Genomic DNA, 12464 nt, shown 5'->3' on the forward strand with positions numbered 1-12464 from the left:
TAAGCTTCTTTACTATGGTTCTGTTTTGACAGTACTATCTATCCTTCATGCATGAAGAGGAAAATAGCTCACCAGCATTTGCCCACATACTCTGTTTTTCTTTCAAATGATTTTGAAGATGCTCAGGTTTTTTTTTTGTTTTGTTTTGTTTTGTTTTTAACCTGGTCTCCCAGGTGAGAAACGATGAGTTTGCGAGTATGTGAGGAGTTTGGCTGGGATTCCAGAGCCAAGTTGTCCCCAAAGGACGTAACAGAACTAACTAGTCCTTTGAGGGTTTTAAACCTTACATGTAGTCTTCACTACATAGAACCATAATGAGCTGAAAGAACAAGCAGAGAAATCCAGTTAATTGCCACTCCAGTGTTTTCAGTGGTTCTATCATGGTTGGATGAGTTACTATGGATTCCATCAGTGTTTTGGAAACTCTCAGGACATGGGCTGAAGTCCTATGTAACTATCACTCATGATCTTGACAATCAAAGAATTGTGAAGATGAAAAGAACCTTGAGTGATCGTACAGCTTCTCAGTCTTCCTTCTCACAAGCAAACATTACACTATCTCAGAGAAGTGGGAAGTTACATCTTTAAGACCTTGAGAGAAGGCTCTTTACAAAACTCATTTTGATAAACAAGTCTTACTATTGAAAACAAAAACAAACTTCTCTGTATGGAATCTTACACACGAAGTTAAAATGCCTCTGCTCAACAAAACCAGAAAACCATGCCACTGTTGCTTTTCTTTTGTAGCAGAACACCCTCAATTCCTGCCCACGTTCTGGGATATGTCATTTTCTTATCCTAGCCATCATTTTTCTATGAATGTTTCTTCCCAGCTTGTCACAAGTATTGTTTTAAGCTTCTTAAGGTCAGTTTAAGGTAAGATACTAGAGAGAAAGTCTGATTAGTCCTTAGGTGTCTGGGAAACCCAGCTTAAATTTCCCTGCATGATATATTTTAATTGATACATCCCAGATCCTTGCTCTCCTTAGTAACCCAAGAGCTAGAATGCTGAGTCACTGTCATATTACCTGTTCTGTCACCATGGGCCAGGAAGTAGGCTTGGTGCAAGCAGGGAGCCTCAGGTCTCATCCCAGATTCAGCCTTACCCTAGACGTATGACCTTACATAAATGCAACTTACGGTAGGATAAAGAAAGTTGCAACCCTTCTTCTTTTACAATGGAATCCTAGAAATGTATTAAGTGACTTGTCCAAGGTCACACTGAACTGTCCATGCCTGTGGTCCCTTAGTTATTGAAAAAAAAAAGGAGAGAAAGAATGATACTTGATGTCCCAGAATGATACAGGTCAAATGAAATAAACTTGAAAAGAGCATCATGGCTATGTTCCCCAAACCTTTAGCTCTCCATCCAAACCTTTAGCTCTCCATCCAATTGTGGCATTTAGGGCAGAAATACAATTCTTTCAGGTGGTAATGCTAGAAACATATTTAAGGACTCTGCAAAATGTTCTAAAACACAAGGCATTATTCACCTTCTTTGTCAATGAAGCCCATCTTTATGCAGCATGTGCTATTATAGGTTTCTTATAACTGACTTTCATTCTGTTTCTAGATTCCTCTTCTGCTTGCTCAAGGCACTGAATTCTAAGCAACGTAGAGGAGTCTACCCTCCTGGGTAGTAAACATCCCACTCATTTGTGTTCAGTGAGATTAGATTTAAAATTGTCTCCTGTCAAACACTGTGTTCCAGGTGAAAGCCTGCTTTGTGAATTCACCATAAGGTTTTTAAGTCTTTGCTGATGGCCAAAATCTGAATCAAGGCTCCTACTACTGTACTTTCGTAGCTCACTCTTTTCGCCATCACAGCACATTTTATTGCACTTGTCATTCCTTCTGTAACTCCTAATGGACTTTAACTTAGCCAATGTCTTTTAGAGCAGGGTTTCTCAAAACTTTGATACTATTAACACTGAACCAAATAATTGTGGTGAGGGGACTGTCCTATGCATATTAGGATGTTTATCAGCATCCCTGGCTTCTATCCACTAAATGCCAGTATTATCGTCTACCTTAGTTGTCACAACTGGCAGAAATGTCTCCAAATATTGCCAAGTTTCTCCGGGGCAGGTGGGGGGGGGCAGCAAAATCACCCCTAGTTGAAAACCCCTGTGTATGATCCAGCAGAGTACCTTTTTCACTCCATAAATATTTGTAGAAGAATACATGACTGATGGAAACAAAATGCTTCTGATGGATTTAATGTACAAGCTGCAGAAAAATCAAGCTAATTTCTTTTGGTTTTAGTACCTCCTATAACGTCTGGCACACAGCTGGAGCTCAGTATATATTCATTGGGAGAACAAGTGTTCCAAGACCATAAACAGCTTCCTGTATCCCAGGTAAAACTATTTCCCTCAAGAAGGCCCAGGTGAGGTGATAGGGAATTGTCATATTAGTGGGAGAAAATTTTTAAAACAAAAAATTTTCTTAGCTATGGGATTAGAACCAGAAAAAATACCTTGTGGAAAAGAGCATCATGGCTATGTTCCCCAAACCTTTAGCTCTCCATCCAAACCTTTAGCTCTCCATCCAATTGTGGCATTTAGGGCAGAAATACAATTCTTTCAGGTGGTAATGCTAGAAACATCTAGCATTCCTGCATCCTTCAAAAGTCCTCAGTTAGGGACATGAAGCACTGGGAGGGTTGCAGGATATCTACAGGACAGCTAGAAGGTCACACATTCAGTCATTAGTGTCAGAGCTGGGAAATGAGCCTGTGCCTTCCTGACTCCCTGTACAGTACTTGATTACAGTGATTATTATGGATGCAAATTAAGACTTATTACTATTGTGAAATAACAATGCAGGTTAATGATATTCTTTATTGCCATGCTAACATTTTTTCTAGAGGGGAAAATTATAGGCATGAAACCAATTAAGCAACCTTTCTTTCTTTGCAAAGCTTTTTAGTGTTCCTAAATGAAGATTCTCTCTTTGTGCTTACTGCTTAATAGTGCAAACTGATTTTTTGTCTCCTAGGTCTTAGTGAGATGGATGCTAATACTGGTGCTGTCTTTCTTTCCTGTATGAATTGAAAATGACTATGCTAATACATTATCTCACAAAGGGCAGGCCTAAATAGGAAGAGCAAATATTTTGAAATGAATATTTAATGAGCATTCTCCTATAGAGGTTAGGCATTGTGGAAATGCCTCCTTTGGAAATCTTTGTGAGCCAAACTCTTGCAATTGCCCTTTCCTGGACACCACTGAGGGACAGCTCTCCTCTCATGATTGAAATGGTGGCTCCAGAAAACAATGCAGATTAATTTACGTATCTCTGAAACTTTATGTAGTTGTCCTTCATTCTCAGTTCTACAAAATACAAAAACCTTTCGTGTAGAAGGATGTCATGTCACATGTATATTGTTATTGTAACTATGGTAACCAAAAAATGCCACCAGTGTGTTTGTTTCATACACAAATGAGGGGACAGCTGTGGAATCCACATGTCTGCCAGTGGTATAATGGATATGAGGTAGGATGGCCTGGGTCAGAAAATTACAGCTCATTTGTATTAATCAGAGCTTTCAAATAACATTCCAAACCCTTTGCCATAAGCAGTGTAAATGGAAGGCAATAAGCCACTGTAAAAGCACTTTCATTCCATAGCTTTCAAAACAAAGTGTTGTAAGTAGATGCGGAAGCATCTTGGGAGAGGACTCTCTCGTCCGCGTTGATGGAACTTCGGTGCGTATCACTGAAAGTTAAAGTTTAGTTTCTTTGCCTGTCAGGGATGATTTTCACTCCAGTAAGTATAATGGTTCCATCTGAGTTACGTGTTTGTTGGTTATGGTACTGGAAGCACAGCTTTCACAAACCCTGTAGCAGTTTCACCGAGTAAGTTATCCTTCTAAACTCTATTCTCTCAACACGGTCATGTTACAAATGAGAACACTGAGGACTGGCAGGGTCATGAAACGTCTAAGAAAACCCAGCTAGGACTAGATGGTAGCTTGCTTACCAACCAAATAATGAATACAATTGCTAATAACATCCTACCTTTGCTAGACCTTTTAAAAACATCCAAAAAGTAAAAAATAATAGGTAATCCAAATGTTTCTCTTTAAAAAAGTTTAACATCAAATAGTATATATTTTAATTATTGAATAATATGCATAACAGTTCTATATGTGCCATAAGTCTGAAAACATATACTATATTATTTTCTGATGTATTGTAAATGCAATGTCAACTATGTATTATGCATGCATTTGTCTATGTTTTAAGACTGGGAGGCTATCCCCTGTAATATATCTGTAAAGTAGGCAGACGGTAATATGCTAAAACAAAAAATTTAAAAAACAAACTTCAGTTAAGAAGATCTGAAGAGCGAATTGTTCCCTTGGATAGTAACTACTGAATTTTACAGATAGGGTTCAGCTTTTGTCTACATTCTATACTTTAAACCCAAAACAAGAGAGGATACATGTTTTCCTGACTTCATCTGTATAATTATATATTCACCCTGAATAAAATATTAATCAAAGCTCTATTCATGAGTCAAAGAAACTTCCATTGTTCCCAGAAACCAAAATATGATTCTAAAATGGAATTTGCTTTATCTCCAGATTGGCTTAACCCCAAATAGATATTCAGCATAATAATTTTGAAAAATTAAATATAATATTTAAGCAACCTTACATTAGTGTTCAAGTGAATCAAAGAACTATTATTTTGTAGCTTAAAATAAATTTTAAGAAAGCATTATGAAAGTCTAGTAAAAAGTGACATGCAGATCCTATAATTTACTATATTTTATTTGTGGGGTATGGCTTATTTATGGTGGCATAAAAAGCCCACCATTCTGTTTATTTATAGTCATACTCAACTGGCTTGGAAAATAGCAATATAACTCTGTAGAGGCAGATTTTCTTTAGTACCTACCAGTTTGTTCCCTTGAGTGCCACTGCTTTAGGATATGTGGTAATTGCTCTAGCAATTCAGGTCAAGAAGCTAGCTTTAGCAGGGACTAACCAGAGAGAGAGATCAATGGTTGAGTTTTCCTTGCTTTTTTTGAATTCCAGACACTCTCAATAGCTAGGTGTAGTATTGTTCAGGGTCAGAGTCTGCAGTTAGATCTGGTCTAAGATTTTATTTAGCACAGTGATTTTTTTTTTAAACAATAAGTATTTTATTACTTTCATTTACCAAGGAATGAGCTCTAATCATCCCTTTTATTAGAATTGCAGAATAAAGATTTCACACAGGCAGGATTATAACTAAAATAGGTTCTCACAAATGTAAGGCTGTGGTCATTTTAAAGTTACCTGGTTTGTTTCAAAAATATCTAGATACTTTACAGTAAAATGGCTTATAGCCTAGTTTAGAAAAGTCAACTATTTTATAGTTAACCCTCAAGTCCATAATGAGGACAGAATCTTGGGCTTAAGTCACATAAGTGTTTATTATGATTTGTTACTTTCTGACCTCTTGATAGCTTTAAGACACAAAATGTAATCTTAGCTATAACATTTTCTTATTTAAACTGGACTCAATTCATGTTTCCCCTCCTGGGAAAATTCTGCCTTATGTGTAAAAGTCACTGAACCAGCAAAAATAACTTAAAGGAAACACGTAAAATAGCAGACTAACATCTGTTGTGCACCCCTCCCCTGCAAACACCAAGCCCTCAAAACAATGTTGTCTTGGCAGGGTGGGGGTGGGGGGGCGTATTTTAATGTCCCTTTCAGTGAATATATAGAATACAGGGGCAAGCACTGTTTAGTGAATAGGTTCTTTTTCCCTTCAACAGTGTTTCTGACTGACAAAAGAGGGCAAGGGGACTGGCTTGTCAGTAGGTATAATCCCAGGGCTCACGTGCAGCCCACACTGCCAGCCCTTTGTTCAGTGGTCACACTGCTCCAGGAGGTGAGCAATGCGGTGGTCTATTAGCTAATATTAGACAAGGCAGAAATTTCCCTAGTTTGCCGTCCAGTGCATGACTACCTCTCACTCATTGTGAAAACCTCTCAGGTTGACTAGGAACATGATGGTTTCATCACCTTCAGGTCTACGAGTTTGATGCCTTAACAAGCAAAATAATTTTGATTGAACAGCAAACATTCTTCATGTCAGCCAACTACAATTATCTTTTCCTATTTGTCCATCTGAAGATGGAGAGCAAATGTGAGCAGGAGGTAAAATTACTAAAATAAAAAGAAAAGAAACTCTAAAAGTTGGAAGGTCAATTCAGTAATCACCTCAAACCACCAGAAATGGACTAAAGTCACTGCCTGCTTCACATAAACATTTTCCTCACTATCCAGCTCAGAACATCCAGCTTGAATGTTGCACAAAAATACTCCGCCAGGTAAAGAGCAAGTAGTACTTTGAGCTTTCAACACAATAGTACTCAGAGAATTTGGCTCTTGAATAAAGGTGTCAGCAAGCCATGGAATTCCTAAACAGAAAAACTCACACTGCGCCTTTATTCCATTTTCTTAAGGTCTATTGTTAACTAAAGACTCCTTGTCTTTTCAAATTCCTTCGTGTGAAAGGATGAGGCCAGACATCTGCCAGGATTCGCTCACATTTGCATGCAAATCAGAGACTTCGGGACACACATGGCCAAAGAGCCAACAACACCACTTTTACTCTAGACTTAACACTGATCAAAGTGTCTTCCTGAACTTTCAACGTCTCTAGTCCTAGCTCTTCATAATGAAGTAATGAGCATATCTGAGTAATATTATTTAGACTGTGGCGGCAAAGCGTACTGCAAACAGAACAACATATTGTCTTTCAGAAAATCCTACCAGCGAAAGCCCAAGTCAGCAATACCTGTTTCCCTCACTGAATCTCCCTTTTCATTATGCAGATCTGGAAATGAAAATGCTAATGGTGACATACAATTTAGGAAAGGATCCATTTTCTTGGACTCTTGGCCTTTGCCCGTGTAGTTCAAATGCCTCAAAACTAGTCATACCCGGTCGTTCACTCATTCATTCACTCACTCATTCATTCATTCAGTACCGCCAGGCACTGTGCTTAGCCCTGTGGCTACAGCGGTGAACCCATCAGGCAAGATCCCTTTCTCCCGGAACAGGGACCACCGCCGCGTCTCCCACTCCGCGTATCCACCTCGACTCCCTCGCAAGGGTCCCGGGACGGGTTTTCCACCAGTCCTGAGTGCCGGGTCCGCTCCCGTGGCCGGATCTCTCTACACCACCCCGGCCTCCCAAGGCAGGGACTGGTACCGCGGGAGGCGGTGGCGGCAGGGCCCTGGGAACCGCCGCGTCGGGGGCTGCCCACACCCCTCTCCACGCTGCACAAAGGACACTCGCTGGCAAACTTTCCTTGCTCCGACCCCGACCGAGCGGGGTGGGTTCCACCCAGCACGGGTGGGTTCCTGGAGCGGATGGAGGCTTTCCTGACATCTGAGCATCCCTTGGCAGCCCCCTGAGGCTGCTACTCCTGGACTCAAAACGTGTAGGGTGAGAGGTCTTTCCCCCATTTACACTGCCCGACAATTGAGTAGGTTCTCCCGAATGCTCTGACTTCATCCCACCCAATGCTCTGTGAATTTCGTCCCTTGCCCCTTTCTTGATCAGCCAGGCCACAGCCAAGCCCTCCTTCCTCTTAGCTCTTCCCACTCCCGGCCACCTTCCTCTCCCGTCTCCAGGTTCTCTCTCCAACTCCCCGGACCCCCTGGACGCGGTTCCCATCCCGGCAGCCCTCCTTCCTCTAGATGCCCGGGCGCCACCCTCCCCCGCCTTGGTGCCTGAAATTCCGCGGGCTCGCCTCCTGTCACTGCCCTTTGCCCATTTCTGTGTGGCCTTCAGTGCCAACTGTATCGCTGTACCCCACCACTGAGGGGCTTTGGGGGAGGGGGCTGGTGAGAGGGGAGGCAGAGGGTCACTAGAGTCCCGCTTCCCAGACTTGGCCGTTTCCCTGAGCTCCAGGAGCCGCGCCCCCTCGTCCCCCGCAGGCCCGCGATCTTACCCCGCGGTCCCCCAGACCCTCTCCGGCCCGCCACGCCGCCAAGTTTGCCTCGACTTCCCCAGCTGCCGCCCGAGCCTCCCGCCACCGCCCGGCTAGGCGAGCGCACTTACCCCGAGGCCCGGCTGGGGGGGGTGTGGGGTGCGCACGGACCCGCGGCGGCAGCAGCAGGAGGAGGAGGAGGAGGAGGAGAGGAGGAGGAGGAGGAGGACAGCGGGCTGAGCGGCGCCTCCCTCCCAGCCCGCAGCGCGCGCTGCCTCCTCGGGGGGCCCCCAGCAGAGCACCCAGACTGGAGGCGAGGCAGCGACAGGAGCAACAGCTGCTGCGCGGGCCTGGGCTCAACCCGACTCTCGGGGGTTGGGGCAGAGGCGGGCAGGGCTGGGAAGGAGGGTAGAAGTAGGGTGCAGAGGGCGAGGCAGGGGGCGACCAGGTCCCGAGGAAGGCGCCCGGGGCAACTAGGGATGCCACCGCGCGGATTCCGCTGCCCGGGCCACTGCCACCGGCCCCTCTCCCCAGCCGGAGCCGGAGGGCGCTGCGGGCGCGGGCGCACGGGCCTCGCCTAGCTCGGCGGCTCGCTGCCGGCGCCCTCGGTGCGCCCCGCTTTGTGCTCCCCGCAGCCGGCGTGCACCTGGTGTAAGCAAAAGCGGTCAGCTGATGGGCTGCGCGCCGATTGGCTGCACCGCGGTCTCCTCCCCTCCCGCCCGACCCCCCCCCGGCCTCCCCCTCCCGGCCTCCCGCCCCCGGCTCAGCCCCGTGCTGGGCACCATCTGTAGCCCGCCCAACAAAGGCGCAGCGCCGCGGGGCTCGGGTGGCCCGGGTGGCCCGGGGAGCCCGGGGAGCCCGGCCGCCCTGGGCCGCCGCCGCCGCCGCTGCAGGGAGCAGTGGGCCGCCGCTTTTTGTCTGGGGGACGGCAGGCTGCGGCTGGGTTAGGGAGGCAAAGCGTACTGCCGTTTCTTAGCAAAAGACATACTACCCCCCCACCCAAAAAAAGAAAGAAAGAAAAAAAAAAAAGCCCTTGATAGGAGGCCAGGCTAGGTACAATGGAGCCCAGTCTCTGCGCAACATAGAACTTGGGCTCAGAGGCTGATAATCAGACAAAATCCAACCAGAGGCAGAGCCAAGTTTCAGTATGAAATCTGACCTTCGCCTTGTAATGCATGGCGATTACTTGGAAGGCAGCTGTGCTCACCACCATACCACCAACGCCGCACTCATGGTGATTATCTGGGTTGTGTGTTTGCATTCCTAGGTGGCTATGGAACTGGCTGGTGCCCTTGTGCCCTTGTCCTGGGAAGTAGTATTTGCCCACTCTTAAATGAATGGTGAAGCCACTCCTCATTTAGGGAGGCTTCAGGAAGACAATTCGGAAACTTCTTAATTACAGCTTTCTGATTTGTTTGGTGTCCAAGTGTGTTCAGATAGCCCGAAGATTAGGGATGTAATCTATTGAAAGTGGGGTTGAGAGCAAAATGTGGAAGTGGGTTTTTGGACACTGCACCTGAACCTAAATCTCAACTTCTAGTGACCAGCTTAGAACCAGGCTGGTGAGAAGCCTTTGGTACTTGTCACTGGGGAATCTGCTAGACAATTATTAACCCCTTACTACAGAGCAACTTCAGGCCACAATGTGGTGACATTTCCTCATGATGTCCAAGCTTGGAACTTTTGGAGAATTTGGAAGGATACATTATTACAGAATCATCTTTTGAATTCCTTAAAGACATAGTGTAAATTTAATAAGAATAATCTATCCTGGTCTCTTTAGCATTTCTTGATGTCCTTCATAGATGTCTGATAAATACTGATGCTAATAATGTCCATCTCCTTTATGCTATCTTGAAACTATCATGGAGATACCAGTGGGTCACAGTGCACCTTAGAAAGCTCTAGGGAAAGGAGACATTAGGATTTAGGGTAGAAGGTAGGTGAAGAATAGAATAGCTATGTAAAAAGGCCCAATGCAACTAGGGTAAGAGGGTAGTGCCTATAAATTAATAAGATTTAAGAACATTCTAAGCAAGTGGAGTTGAGCCTTTCCCAAGATTCATGCTTTTGTCTCTTCTCCCCTATCTCATACTGATTATACGCAAATTAGAATTTGTCTGAAAGAAGGCAGGCCTCTGGTAAAAATATAGAACTTGAATGATCTGGGAAAGATAGAACACAGGTTTCTTGGGGAGTCCCCTTTAGGTTTTCCAGCCTGTCTTTCTGGGAATGGAGGGGAATTGATGCTGTATCCTGCCTGCATAGTGTTATAGTGGGGCTTTACAGAGCTATGTCCTAGGCGACAGTTGAAGCAATTAATGGTGGTGGGGAATTCTCTTCTTAGGAGGCAAGATTGATAATGGCCTCCAGGTTTTGGAAGAGATTTCATGAGAATGGTATAAAGTCCAGCCAAGAAGAAACTAAATCAGGCACCAGTGTATGAGGCCAACACTGCTTTAAATCCCAGTACTGCAGCTTATGAGATGTGTCCCTCTGGTGGAGCCTTAGTTTCCTTGGCTGTAAAGTGGGGGTAATAACTACCAATCCCAAAGGTTTGTGCTGATGGAAGGAGTGAGCACATAAAATGCTTATAGCAGTTCTTGGTATATAGTAAGCAATCAATAAATGTAAGCAGTAGGCATTATTAGCCAGGTAATGAAGACTAAAGCCAAATATCGGATTAGACAGTTGGAATAATCAATTCATAAAACTGATACGGGTGACAGGATTTCTTAAAGGCATTAGCACCCACCAATGAGAGAAATAGACTTTTCTCTCAACTATTCATTTCTTTTAAAATCAGCATATCATTTATTTAAACTTATTTCCCTCTTCCCCAAGGCAAGAGTAAGAATGGAAGTTCTGCCTAATTCTACTTGACCAGTGCATTTATTTGGCTCCAGACAGAAGTATTATCATTGGGAGGAAATGCATCTGTCAGAGATGGGGAGTGGGCTTGGACAGGGCAATGGGGATTGTTTTGTGTTAGAAAAATTGCTGTGAGACAGAAAAGGATAAAATAGGCATCACAATTACAGAGGAATCTGAAATTTGGTCTAGTGGTTGGAAATTTAATAAATTACCTGAACGGCTAACTGGTCAGATTTTAGAAACTGCCATTCAGTGACTCTATAAAAGGATTTCAGGATATAGTTTAAAAGCCCCTTGTTATTAGGATGAATGAAGAGGAAACACCCAGTCAATGGACCAGGACAACTAAACCAAACTCACTTGTTTGTTTTTTAGAAGTCCATCTGAATTGCTCCTAGAGTGTTCTCCCAGTCCTGGGGTCCTAAATTTATTAGTGGAAAAGGACTTTATCTCAATACTTTTTATTTTGGGCATCGTAGAAGACCTTGGAGGCTTTGGAGGACAATGGAAATAGACAGAAGGGCCTAAGGGTGGGTTCCCAAGAGAGCCAGATCTTACTACTGATGTAAGGAGGTGTTCTTGCCTCTGGAGCTGGCCATGTTGAGACATTACAAATCCCTCAGGGCTCCCCCAACATCCCCTTGAGATTCTTTAGCTTTGGTTTGAAGAAACATTATAATTGGTATTAGCCTAATTGTACTGATCTCTGTGGTAAATGAAGGGGAGAAAAAGAAAGATAAAACTTTAGATGGTGATCATACTAGAATAATCTTTAAAGGAACATTTGTATTTTGAGAATAAAATTATAATATACCATTTAAAACTACAATTTTTAAAAGTTGAAAGTATGTCTTTCTCCAATTGAAATATTAATAGAGTGCTGGTAGTCAGTGTTCTTCCTAGCCTAAGAATTAATATTACGGTTTTAAAACAAACACCACCAAGCTTTTAGAGGATAACGACTTCACAGCTCATAATTACGTGACTATTGTGAGTATTGTTAAATTTCATGTGCTGTTGTTTTTCTAAAAATTTTTTTGAATTAGAGTGAGAGAGAAGAGAAAGTAGGCAGAGGGGCAGAGAGAGAGAGAGAGAGAGAGAGAGAGAATCCTAAGCAGAGCCTACCTCAGCTTGATCCCAGGACCCTGAGATCAGGACCTGAGCTGAAATCAAGAATTAGATGCTTGACCAGCTGAGTCACCCAGGTGCCCCTGTTTCTCCAAAAATTTTTGATAATTGAGTAGGTTTACTACATTTACTACTAAATTACTATGTAATTTCTTTTTTTAATAGTTCTTTTTTAAAATTATTTATTTATTTATTCATGAGAAACACACAGAGAGAGAGAGAGGCAGAGACACCACCAGAGGGAGAAGCAGGCTCCATGCAGGGAGCCTGACATGGGACTCAATCCTGGGTATCCAGGATCACACCCTGGGCTGAAGGTGGCACTAAACCACTGGACCACCAGGGCTGCCCCATATATGTAATTTCTATTCCAGTTTTGTTCTGCATACCAAGTCATTCCACACAAAATCATTCCAAAACAACAAAAAATTGAGGTTTCTGTAATTTAAATTATTTTAAGTCTAATAATTTGGCATGGAATTAAGGTGACCAACAATCTTAATTTGCCTGGGACTGTCC

General features: G+C 43.6%; 1 protein-coding gene and 1 long non-coding RNA gene across 27 annotated transcripts in view; one reads left to right on the forward strand and one right to left on the reverse strand.

Moving 5' to 3' along the window:
• The window catches only part of LRRN1 (leucine rich repeat neuronal 1), a 39466-nt gene extending 30909 nt beyond the window's left edge, over positions 1–8557 (reverse strand). The window contains exon 1 of one of the 2 annotated variants that reach the window (XM_077858009.1): positions 8075–8557. The gene's annotated coding sequence lies outside the window, so the exon portion shown is untranslated. Of the gene's footprint in view, positions 1–7964; positions 8036–8074 lie in introns of those variants that run through there. The other variant, XM_077858010.1, reaches the window with a different exon arrangement.
• The window catches only part of LOC144289678 (uncharacterized), a 623433-nt gene that overhangs the window by 413495 nt on the left and 197474 nt on the right, over positions 1–12464 (forward strand). The window lies entirely within an intron of this gene.

This window comes from Canis aureus, chromosome 19, assembly GCF_053574225.1.
Source record: "Canis aureus isolate CA01 chromosome 19, VMU_Caureus_v.1.0, whole genome shotgun sequence".
Taxonomy (NCBI): Eukaryota; Metazoa; Chordata; class Mammalia; order Carnivora; family Canidae; genus Canis; species Canis aureus.